The sequence below is a fragment of the Jaculus jaculus genome, chromosome 1 (assembly GCF_020740685.1).
Source record: "Jaculus jaculus isolate mJacJac1 chromosome 1, mJacJac1.mat.Y.cur, whole genome shotgun sequence".
Lineage (NCBI taxonomy): Eukaryota > Metazoa > Chordata > Mammalia > Rodentia > Dipodidae > Jaculus > Jaculus jaculus.
This window is the reverse complement of record NC_059102.1, coordinates 103,095,213-103,105,503: the sequence shown is the minus strand read 5'-3', so window position 1 is coordinate 103,105,503 and position 10,291 is coordinate 103,095,213. Positions and strand designations below refer to the sequence as shown.

The window sequence follows — 10,291 nt, the reverse complement described above, 5'->3', positions numbered from 1 at the left end:
GCTTCGTCCCGCCTCTGGACGCCGTTCTCTCACTGAGAACATCGCGAGATCTTCGTTCAAGCGGAACTATTGGTTGAAAGCTGAACCGTGAGAGTAACGCCCTCCGTCTTTCCGGATTTCTGATTGGCCGTCTTAGAGAAGAAGGCAGCAAATGACCGCGGATTCCGTGAATGCCCATTGGTCGGCGAGGAGGGACAGAGGGCTCGCGGGGCTTCGGCGCGCGCGTTCGAACTGGCGTTTGGCGGCGTTGCCATGGAGACGTGGCCTGGCCGCCGTCGGAGGCTCGCGAGTTGACAGGGCGCTCCGGTTGCGAGGCTAGGGACTGTCTCCAGACGGCGTCATTTTCTGCTGTCCTCAGAGAGGGTTGGCCGAGGAGGAGTTCCGAAGCCCCCAAGGTGAGGATGGGCCAGGGGACGCCGGCGGTGGGCTTGAACCGCAGCGGTGGCGCCGGCCGCGCTATGGAGGAGGCGCCTGACGCCGGCCCGCGGCCGCGTGCGGACACCCGCCTTTGCGAGGAAACTGGGGGTTAGCCCCTTGGGAGTCTTCCGGCGGTTCACTCCTTCCTACTTCTCTTCTCCATTCCTCTGCTTTTTCTCCGGAATTGTTGGACGCTACCTTTCTTGTGAAGTCACTAAGTCCTCATGTCTCAGAGCGCGTCGCATCACTTGGATTGTGTACTTCCGGAAACTCTATTATCCCTTCTCTCATATAATTTTATTTTTATTTATTTATTTGACAGAGAAAGGGGGAGAGAGAAAAAAGGGGGGAGGGTCGCGCCAGGGCCTCCAGCCACTGCAAACGAACTCCAGACGCGTGCGCCACTTTGTGCAGCTGGCTAATGTAGGTCCTGGGGAATCGAACCTGGGTCGTTTGGCATTGCAGGCAAGTGCCTTAACCGCTAAGCCATCCCTCCAGCCCCACCCTCAATATATTGTTAAAGTCTGAGATAAGACAAGCTTTTTCACAATGTCTTACACTTCAGGAAATTTGCTTGTTTGGGTTTTTCAAGGTAGGGTTTTACTCTAGCTCAGGGTGGCCTTGAACTCCTGGCGATCCTCCTAACTCTATCTACCTCCCAAGTGCTGGGATTAAAGTAGTGTGCCACCACACTGGGCCTGATTTTTAATTTTTTTTGTTAACTATGAACTTTATGAACAAATAGATGACTATTTTGGTGGGGATGGGAGAGGAGAGCACCTTAATTTTATATTCAAAAAAGCCCAAAAGTGCAAGGTTGGCCATTCTACTCTTTGTGAAAGGTGTAACCCTGAATTGGCTTCTACAACTTTTCTTTCATTATGGCATTTGATCTTGGTCTACCAATACTTTTTAGTAGACTCCTAAATGTATTTGCATAAAGCCACTTTGTTGATATATGCTAAGAGATATATGCTACTTATTTATTTATTTTCTAGGTAGGGTTTCACTTGAGCTCAAGCTGACCTGAAATTTATTAAGTAATCTTAGGGTGGCCTCAGTCTCAGTGCAATCCTCCTATCTCTGTCTCCCAAGTGCTGGCATTAAAGGTGTATGCCACCACACCTGGCTGATTTTTATATTTTTAAAGAAGCATTTTATTTATTTATTGGGGGGGCAGATAGAATGAATGGGTGTGCCAGGGCTTGTAGCCATTGCAAATGAAGTCCAGACACATGTGCCACTTTGAACATCTAGCTTGTTTGACTTTATGTGGGTACCAGGGAATTGAACCTGTGTCCTTTGCAGTTGCCAGCAAGCACCTTAACCACTGCACCATCTCTCCAGCCCTGATTTTTATTTTATTTATTTTTTTTAATGGCGGTTTTTTCCCTTTATTGAGAAACTTAAGACTTGGGTACATCAAAACCAATTTCTGGGGGTGGGAATAATCAAAACCCACAATAGAAGAAAAAAAAAGTTAATACTGGGCCAAAGTAGAACCCAGAGAATATATTCTTATAATTGAAAAATTCTAGGTGCTTCATAATTGACCTTTTGATACAAAATGACCTATTAAATTTGCAACTTCTGTTTCTTGGTGTTGAGGTCCATAGGACAAGCTAGGAAGTCTTCAAACCTTGAGCTGAATTCCATGAGGGGTTATTTGGCTTCTGACTCATCTTCCTTCCCTTGTCTAGGAGGTAGCAGCAGCGACTGCGCCCACCTTCTGGGCAGCTTCTTTCTTGGCATGATGAGCCTGCAGAACTGCTACAGCTTCATCCACCTTGGATTTTAAAAATATTTAAAAATATTTTTATGAGCAAGAGAGAAAGAATGGGCATGCCAGGTGCAAACAAACTTCAGACATATGTGCCACTTTGCATCTGGAATTGAATCCAACTGGCAGGTTTTGCAAGCAAGTGCCTTTAACCTTGGCCTTTTATCTTTATTTACTTTCTTTTCTTTTTTTTGAGGTTTTGAGGTAGGGTCTTGCTTTACCCAGGCTGACCTGGAATTTGCTGTGTAGACTCAGGGTGGCCTTGAATTCACAGCAGTCCTCCTACTTGTGCCTCCCGAGTGCTGGGATTAAATATCTTTTTTAAATTAAATTTATTTATTAGACAGAAGCAGAGAAAGAGATTGAATGAGCATGCTGGAGCCTTCAGCCACTGCACACAAACTCCAGACGCATGCATCACCATGTGCATCTGGCTTATGTGGGTACTGAGGAATTGAACCTGGGTGCTTAGGCTTCACAGGCAAGTGCTTTAACCACTAAGCCATTTCTCTAGCCCCTAAATACTTTTATTTATGACATTGGTCACATTTTATGCATGCATTGGAAAATTTTATTATTTTGCTTTCTTGAGACAAGAGTTTGAAGACTGTTCAGTGATTAAAGCACTTGCCAAGCAAGTATGAAAGCCTGAGTTCATATCTGCAGCACCATGTAAAATTGTGAAGTGGTACACACCTGTTATCCTGCACTGAGATGGAGACTGGAGGATTCCTGGGATTGCTGGCTAGCTTGTCTAGTTGAATTGGTGAGCTTTGGGCTCAGTGAGAGACCCTGTCTCAAAACAAAAACAAAGAAACAAACAAAAAACTGGGCATGGTGGCATATGCCTTTAATACCAGCACTTGAAAGGCTCAGGTAGGAGGATCGCTGTGAGTTCAAGGCCACCTTGGAACTACATAGTGATTTCCAGGTCAGCCTGGGCTAGAGTGAGACCCTACCTTGAAAAGCCAAAAAAAAAAAAAAAAAAAAAAAGATGGAAGTCAGACTTGGTGGCTCATGACTATCATCCCAACACTTGTGAAGCTGAGATAAAAGGCACTCTGAATTTGAGGCCAGCATAGGTCAGCTTGGGCTAGAGTGAGACTGCCTCAGAAAACCTACCAAAAAAAAAACACAAGACAACAGATGGAGAGCAATATAGGAAAATATGTTGACTTGTGGCCCCCACATGCCTGTGTACCCATACACATGTGCCTACATGAATGTATACCTCATAGAGGGAAAGAAACACACCCACAGAAAGAGACTCACACTGTAGCATAGTCTGTCCTAGAACTCATTGTGTAGTCCAAGCTGGCTCCGATATTGAAACAGTCTTCCTACCTCACTCTGTTGAGTGCTAGAATTCTAGGCACGAGACACCAGGCCCAGGCCCAACTTTGAAAATGTTTTAAAACATTTTCCTTTTGTATTCTGCAGAGAGGTTTTGTGGTGTCTCTTCAGTATATATAACAAGCTCAGTCTCAATCTATTTATGAGGTATTCATCTTTGAATTGTATTACCAAGACTTTCATTATTGGCTTGTTAGTAGATTCATGCTGTCATTAGTTATCATTTTTCCTTGTGTTAAATTCATAGCCCAATGATGAGTTTAATACAACGATTTAAAAGTCAGCTATAGCGCTGGAGAGATGGCTTAGTGGTTAAGCACTTGCCTGTGAAACCTACGGACCCCAATCTGAGGCTCGATTCCCCAGTACCCACGTAAGCCAGATGCGTAAGGTGGTGCATGCATCTGGAGTTTGTTTACAGTGGCTGGAGGCCCTGATGTGCCCATTCTCTCCCCCTCTCTCTCTCAATCTGTCACCTTCAAATAAATAAATAAAAATAAACAAAAAAAATAGGTCAGGTGTAGTGAATATTTATTTATTTTTTATATATTTTTCAAAATATTTATTTATTTATTTGAGAGAGACAGACACAGAGAGAAAGACAGATAGAGGGAGAGAGAGAGTATGGGCGTGCCAGGGCTTCCAGCCTCTGCAAACGAACTCCAGACGCGTACGCCCCCTTGTGCATCTGGCTAATGTGGGACCTGGGGAACCGAGCCTCGAACCGGGGTCCGTAGGCTTCACAGGCAAGCGCTTAACTGCTAAGCCATCTCTCCAGCCCTGAATATTTATTTTTGAAATAGTCTCAGCTCTGGCTGGCCTCAAACTCACTATATAGTCAAGTCTGACTTTGAACTCCTGATACTCCTGTCTCTTCCTTCCAAGTGCTGGGATTAACATGTGTATGCCATGTCCAGCCATTTACCCTTTCATGTATTTTTTTTTTTTTAGGTAGGGTCTCTAGCTCAGGCTGACCTGGAATTCACTGTGTTGCCTCAGGGTGGCCTCCAACTCACGGCACTCCTCCTACCTCTGCCGCTTAAGTGCTGGGATTAAAGGCTTGCACCACCATGCCAAGCAAAAATTATTTTTATTTATGAGAGAGAGAGAGAGAATTGGCACACCAGGGCCTCTAGCCACTGAAATCGAACTCCAAATATGTGTGCCATCTTGTGTGCATGCAAGACCTTGTGTGTATGCATCTCCTTGTGCATCTGGCTTATGTGGGTTATGGGGAACCAAACCTGGGTCCTTGGGCTTTGCAGGCAAGCACTGTAACTGCTAAGCCATCTCTCTAGCCCACCTGACCTTCTCCCCTCCCTCCCTCCCTCCCTCCCTCCCTTCCTTCCTTCCTTCCTTTTTTAGGTTGGCTCTCATTCTAACCAGGCTGACTGAAACTCACTCTGTAGTCCCAGGTGGTCTTGAACTCACAGTAATCTTCTTACCTCTGCCTCCCAAGTGCTAAGATCAAAGTATATGCTACCACAGCCAGAAAATAGGGTTTCTATTTTTATTTGAGAGACAGAAAGGAAGAGAGAGAAAGAATTGGTATGCCAGGGCCTCCAGCCTCCTGCAAACAAACTCTACAAGCATGTGCTACCTTGTGCATATGACTTATGTGGATCCTGGGGAATCGAACTTGGGTCCTTACATTTTGCAGACATGCATCTTAACCGCCAAGCCATTTCTCCAGCCCAGGGTGGTTTTTCTTAGTATAGTACATAAATGTGCTGGCCAGATATTTATTAAAAACTTTTGGTTTGGGGATTGGGAGATGGCTTAGTGGATAAAGTACTCCCTATTCATGCCTGAGCACCCAAGTTCAATCCTCAGATGCCACATAAAAATCCAGAAACTGTGATGGGCTTCTCTAATTCCAGAACACTGACTCAACAGAGACAGGGGAATTTCCCATGAAGGTTTTAGCAAGGGCAGCAAAAAACAATAACAGAGCAAAGATCCAGAGAGAAAGACCCTGAGAAAGGTGAGGACCAACCTGAAAGTTGTTCTCTGATCTCCACACACACACTGTGGCATATATTCGCTATGTACACACATGCATACACATCTATACACAAAAATAATAAAAATTTAAAAACATTTAGTTTTATATTGCTAGTGAAAATCTTTATTCATAGTATGTCCTTGGAGGCAAACTGTCATAATCTTCTCACCTTCCAGTTTAGAAGAAATAGTAGGTTCCTTTTCCTGGGCTGCTGTTCTTAATATTTGAACAGTAAGGGTTGAACTTTTCTCAGGTCTCTTCCTGATCTAGTGTTCTATGATCTGTTAATCCACTTTATCTATATTAGCTCAGCAAACTGGTTCATAATTGATGCAGAATAGGCCCTCAGCAAGTTTTGTTAAATGAGTACGAGTCAGTGTAGTGGCACACATGGTAGTTCTAGCTACTTTCAGAGGCTCAGGAGGAATTTGAAGCTAGCCTGAATAATATAGCATGACATAGTCTTAATGGGGGTCAAGCCTAAGACCTTGAATATGTTATGCGAATACTTTACCACTAAGTTATAGCCTAAACCTAGTAATGATTTTAGTTCTTATACCTTGGATGTTGTGGTCATTGCTTTCTAAGTTGTATTTCAAGGGATTTGATGTTCATATCCTGTTCAGCAAGATTTTCCCATACAGATAAACACTAGGTACTGTGCATTTATGTGTCACACACTGAAATGTCTGTCTGTTTGCTTGTTTGTTTTTGAGGCAGAGTCCTGCTGTATAGTTTCGGCTAGCCTTGTATGCACTCTGTAGCCTAGGCTGGCCTTGAATTTACAGTGATCCTTTTGCCTCAGCCTCCCAAGTACTCTTAGAACAGACATGTACCACCACAACTGGCCCTTATACACTAAATCTAGTATTTAGTTTACATTGTTCTAATCAGGCCTCATGGAAGCAAACATCTTTTCCAAGTCACCATCATTTAATGTTTCTTCAATAATCCCCACCTCACTTTTGCCTGTTCCCTACAGTCACCTCCTACAAATGGATAATATTATTTAAAGAGGTGTACCAGATCATATCCTGTCTTTGCTTAAGTTTTCCTGCTAACTTCCTACTTCTTCCAAAAATGAAAGTCAGGGGCCCTGGAGAGATGGCTTAGTGGCTAAAAAGCATGTCTTTGCAAAACCTGATGCTCCTGGGGTTCCATTCCCCAGTATCTACAAATGCCAGATTTGTGGGAAGATGGCTCCATGGTTAAAAACACTTTCTCTTCAAGACTGCCCTCCAGTGTTCCTATCTCAGTGTCCATGTAAAGCCAAACACACATGATGCATATATGGTTAAGGCAATGGGAGGTAGAGTCAGGAGAAGTTGGAAGCCAGAAAGTCTGGCCTTCCTAGCAGCAAACAAGTGGAAGAAGATCAAGATCTCAAGATTATCCTCTGACCTCTATTTGCACACCGTGACACACACACACATACACAGGCACACACAAATAATGATGTTTTTAAAAGTCAAACACCTTTACATGGCCTAAGAGACTTGACCTAATCTGTCCTCTACCTTTCTGTCCTCAAATCATGCTACCTTCCCTTTCACCTACTATGTTACCTAAACTGGCCTTCTGTTGACTGACTGACCATACTGCACCTATTTCTACTGTAGGTATGATGCCCTCTCTTGGAATGCACCTTCTTCCTGATCTTCACTTCTCATAGTATTTTAGTTCACCTCAGTGAATGAGGCCTTCTCTGATCACCTAATGTAAAGTAGGCCTTTCACCCTGTTATATTTATTTTTTCATTGAACTTATTACCATTTGAAATTACCCTGCTTATTTGATTACGGTCTCTTCCCACTTGAGCAATATTGCTATGAGAATAGTGACCTTGTACAAGTATTTTTTTCACTGCTGTATACTCCATGTCCTAACAAAGCTGAGTTTGTGAAAGAGTCTCAAAAATATTTCTTGTTGGGTGTGATGGCGCATGCCTTTAATCCTAGCACTCGGGAGGCAGAGGTAGAAAGATCGCTGTGAGTTCAAGGCCAGCCTAAGATTACATAGTGAATTCCAGGTCAGCATAGGCTAGAGTGAAACCCTACCAAAAAAAAAAAAAAATCTTGAGGGCTGGAGAGATGGCTCAGCAGTTAAGGCAATTGCCTGCAAAGCCTAAGGACCCTGGTTTGATTCCCCAGTACCCACATAAAAGCCAGATACACAAGGTGGTGCATGTGTCTGGAGTTCGTTCGTTGCAGTGGCTAGAGGACCTGGCACACTCATTCATTTTCTCTCTCTCTCAAATAAATAAATAAATAAAATATTTTTAAAAGTATTTCTTGAAAAAAGCCAGGAATGGTGGTGTATACCTTTAATCCCAGCACTCAGGAGGCAAAGGAGGAGGATCGCTGTGAGTTCAAGGTTAGTCTGGAACTACAGAGTGAGTTTGAGATCAGCCTGGGCTAGAGTGAGACCCTACCTTGAGAAAACAGCAACAAAAATTTCTTGCCAGATGTGATGGCACATGCCTTTAATCCCAGCACTGGGGAGGCAGAGGTAAGAGGACCACCAAGAGTTGATCAAGATTCTTTTTTTTTTTTTTTTAATTTTTTATTAACATTTTCCATGATTATAAAATATATCCCATGGTAATTCCCTCCCTCCTCACCCCCACACTAAGATTCTTTTTTAAAAATATATTTTATTTATTTGAGAGAGAGAAAGAAGCAGGTAGAAAGAGTGGGCATACGAGGGCCTCCAGCCACTGCAAATGAACTCTAGAAGCATGTGCTGCTTTGTGTATCTGGCTTACATGGGGTCTGGAGAATTGAAACTGGGTCCTTAGGCTTCACAGACAAGCACCTTAACCGCTAAGCCATCTCTTGTTGCAGCTGTTACTGTAGCTGTACCCATAGTAATTTGAGTAATAAATACAACCTTACTTCATTTTTTTGTCAGAAATAATTTACATTATTCAGGAACAGTTAATTTACATTTTATATGCCACCACCAACTCTGCCAGAATTTTTCTAAGTAATCATATTACTCTGATTTCAAGATTTCTGCCATCCATGATTATAAATACCAAGTGCTTTTGTAGTTTCAAATAGTGTTAAGAATTGTTCATTAAACAATTGTTGAATGTTTATTTTTAGACACTGGGAATTAAAAGGTCAGTATGACACATCTCTCAATCACAAGGCAGTCATATTCTTTTTTTTTTCTTAAGGGTCACATTCTATTAGGGGCTAAGCACTACTTAATGTAATCAGTGATAAATATATGCAGAAGGTATGATGTGAACACAGAAGAGGCATCTAATCATGTCTGGAGTTCTAGATGACTTCACAATTGTTTTGTAATATTCAAAAGGTAGGCTGGTAAAGCCAGGTTTGATGCAGGTAGGAGAAGGCTATTTATAAGCACAACATGTACAAATGAACAGAAAATTAAAGCAGTTCAAGATGCTGCATAAGCTGGCTATGGGAGTGTATTCCTATAATCCTAGTACTTGGGAAGTAAAGATAGGAGAAACAGGAATAAACGGCCAGTCTCTGCTACATAGTGAATGTGAGGCTAGTCTGGATTACATGAGACTTTGTCTCAAATTAAAAAAAAAAAAATTGAGAGAGAAGGGACTAGATTATAGAAGACTTTGTTGGACTTGTCAAGGAGCTTGAATTTCGACCTGTATGTGGGTGATAAGATGCCAGAGAGGGGTTTTAAATAAACATGGGCTGGAGAGATGGCTTAGTGGTTAAGGTGCTTGCCCAAGGAAAAGCCAAAGGACCCAGATTCGAGTCCGCAGAACCCACGAAGCCATGCGTTTGGAGTTTGTTTGCAGTGGCTAGAGGCCCTAGTATACACCTTCTCTCTCCACCTCTCTCTCCACCTTTCTCTCTCCCAAAATAAATAAAAATTAAATATGTAAAAAACTGATTATAGTAGTTATTTTTCCTGTTGGACATATGAGTTGAAATTTGTTGAGAGTATTTTCTGACTACAAACTGGCAAAAGTCTGTCTGTGACAACTTCCTGAGATTGGATTAGACCAAGATTTTAAAAATAAACCAATAAATTTAAACCCAATGTTGGTTACCACCTGTTGTTGGAATTTGTTCAGAATTAGAACTCCTATATTTAGAGAGTAGAAATACTTGCATTGCTTTAAGATGATTCAATAATTTTGTTCTGTTTATCTTTACGTGATTACTCCCCAGTGTTACCCCAAGCTTACAAACTTAATAAGGCCATTGTAAGTACCTGTAGGGAATTGTAAGAAGTGTTAGAACACTTAAACATAAATGAACTTGAAACTAGTTTTCAGTTACAAACTCTCAAACTAGTTATATATATATGTATGTGTGTGTATATATATGGAAATAACTCCTAGCCAAAATCTAAACCTTGCCCTAAGAATTCCATTTCAGTATCATATATTTTAATTCCTCTGCAACTGTTGCTTTGGGCAGTTGTCAACAGTCATTTGTCTCTTGTTGAGATTAGTAGTCTATAGATAGAATAACCCCTGGAGTTTGAAATAACTAGTTCCTTTGTATGGGAAAAAGCAAATCCTATATGATTTGCCTTTTATTTGCCACTAGTAAAATGGAATTTCTTATGTTCTTAGTTAGAGATCTAATAACTAATATGAGGTATAGAAACATGAATTTTTTTTTGACCATGTCTTTTTGAGAGAAACTGTCTTGCTATGTACCTAAGGCTGTCCTCCTTTCAAATTAGCTGTCCTACTGCTTCATCTTCCCAGAGTGCTGGGATTGAAA

The 10,291-nt window shown here is 42.0% G+C and overlaps 1 protein-coding gene across 1 annotated transcript in view; it reads left to right on the top strand.

The window, feature by feature from the left end:
• Positions 1-267: 267 nt before the first annotated feature.
• The window catches only part of Kif24 (kinesin family member 24), a 112,499-nt gene continuing 102,475 nt past the window's right edge, over positions 268-10,291 (top strand). The window contains exon 1 of the mRNA XM_045141502.1: positions 268-395. The gene's annotated coding sequence lies outside the window, so the exon portion shown is untranslated. The remainder of the gene's footprint in view (positions 396-10,291) is intronic.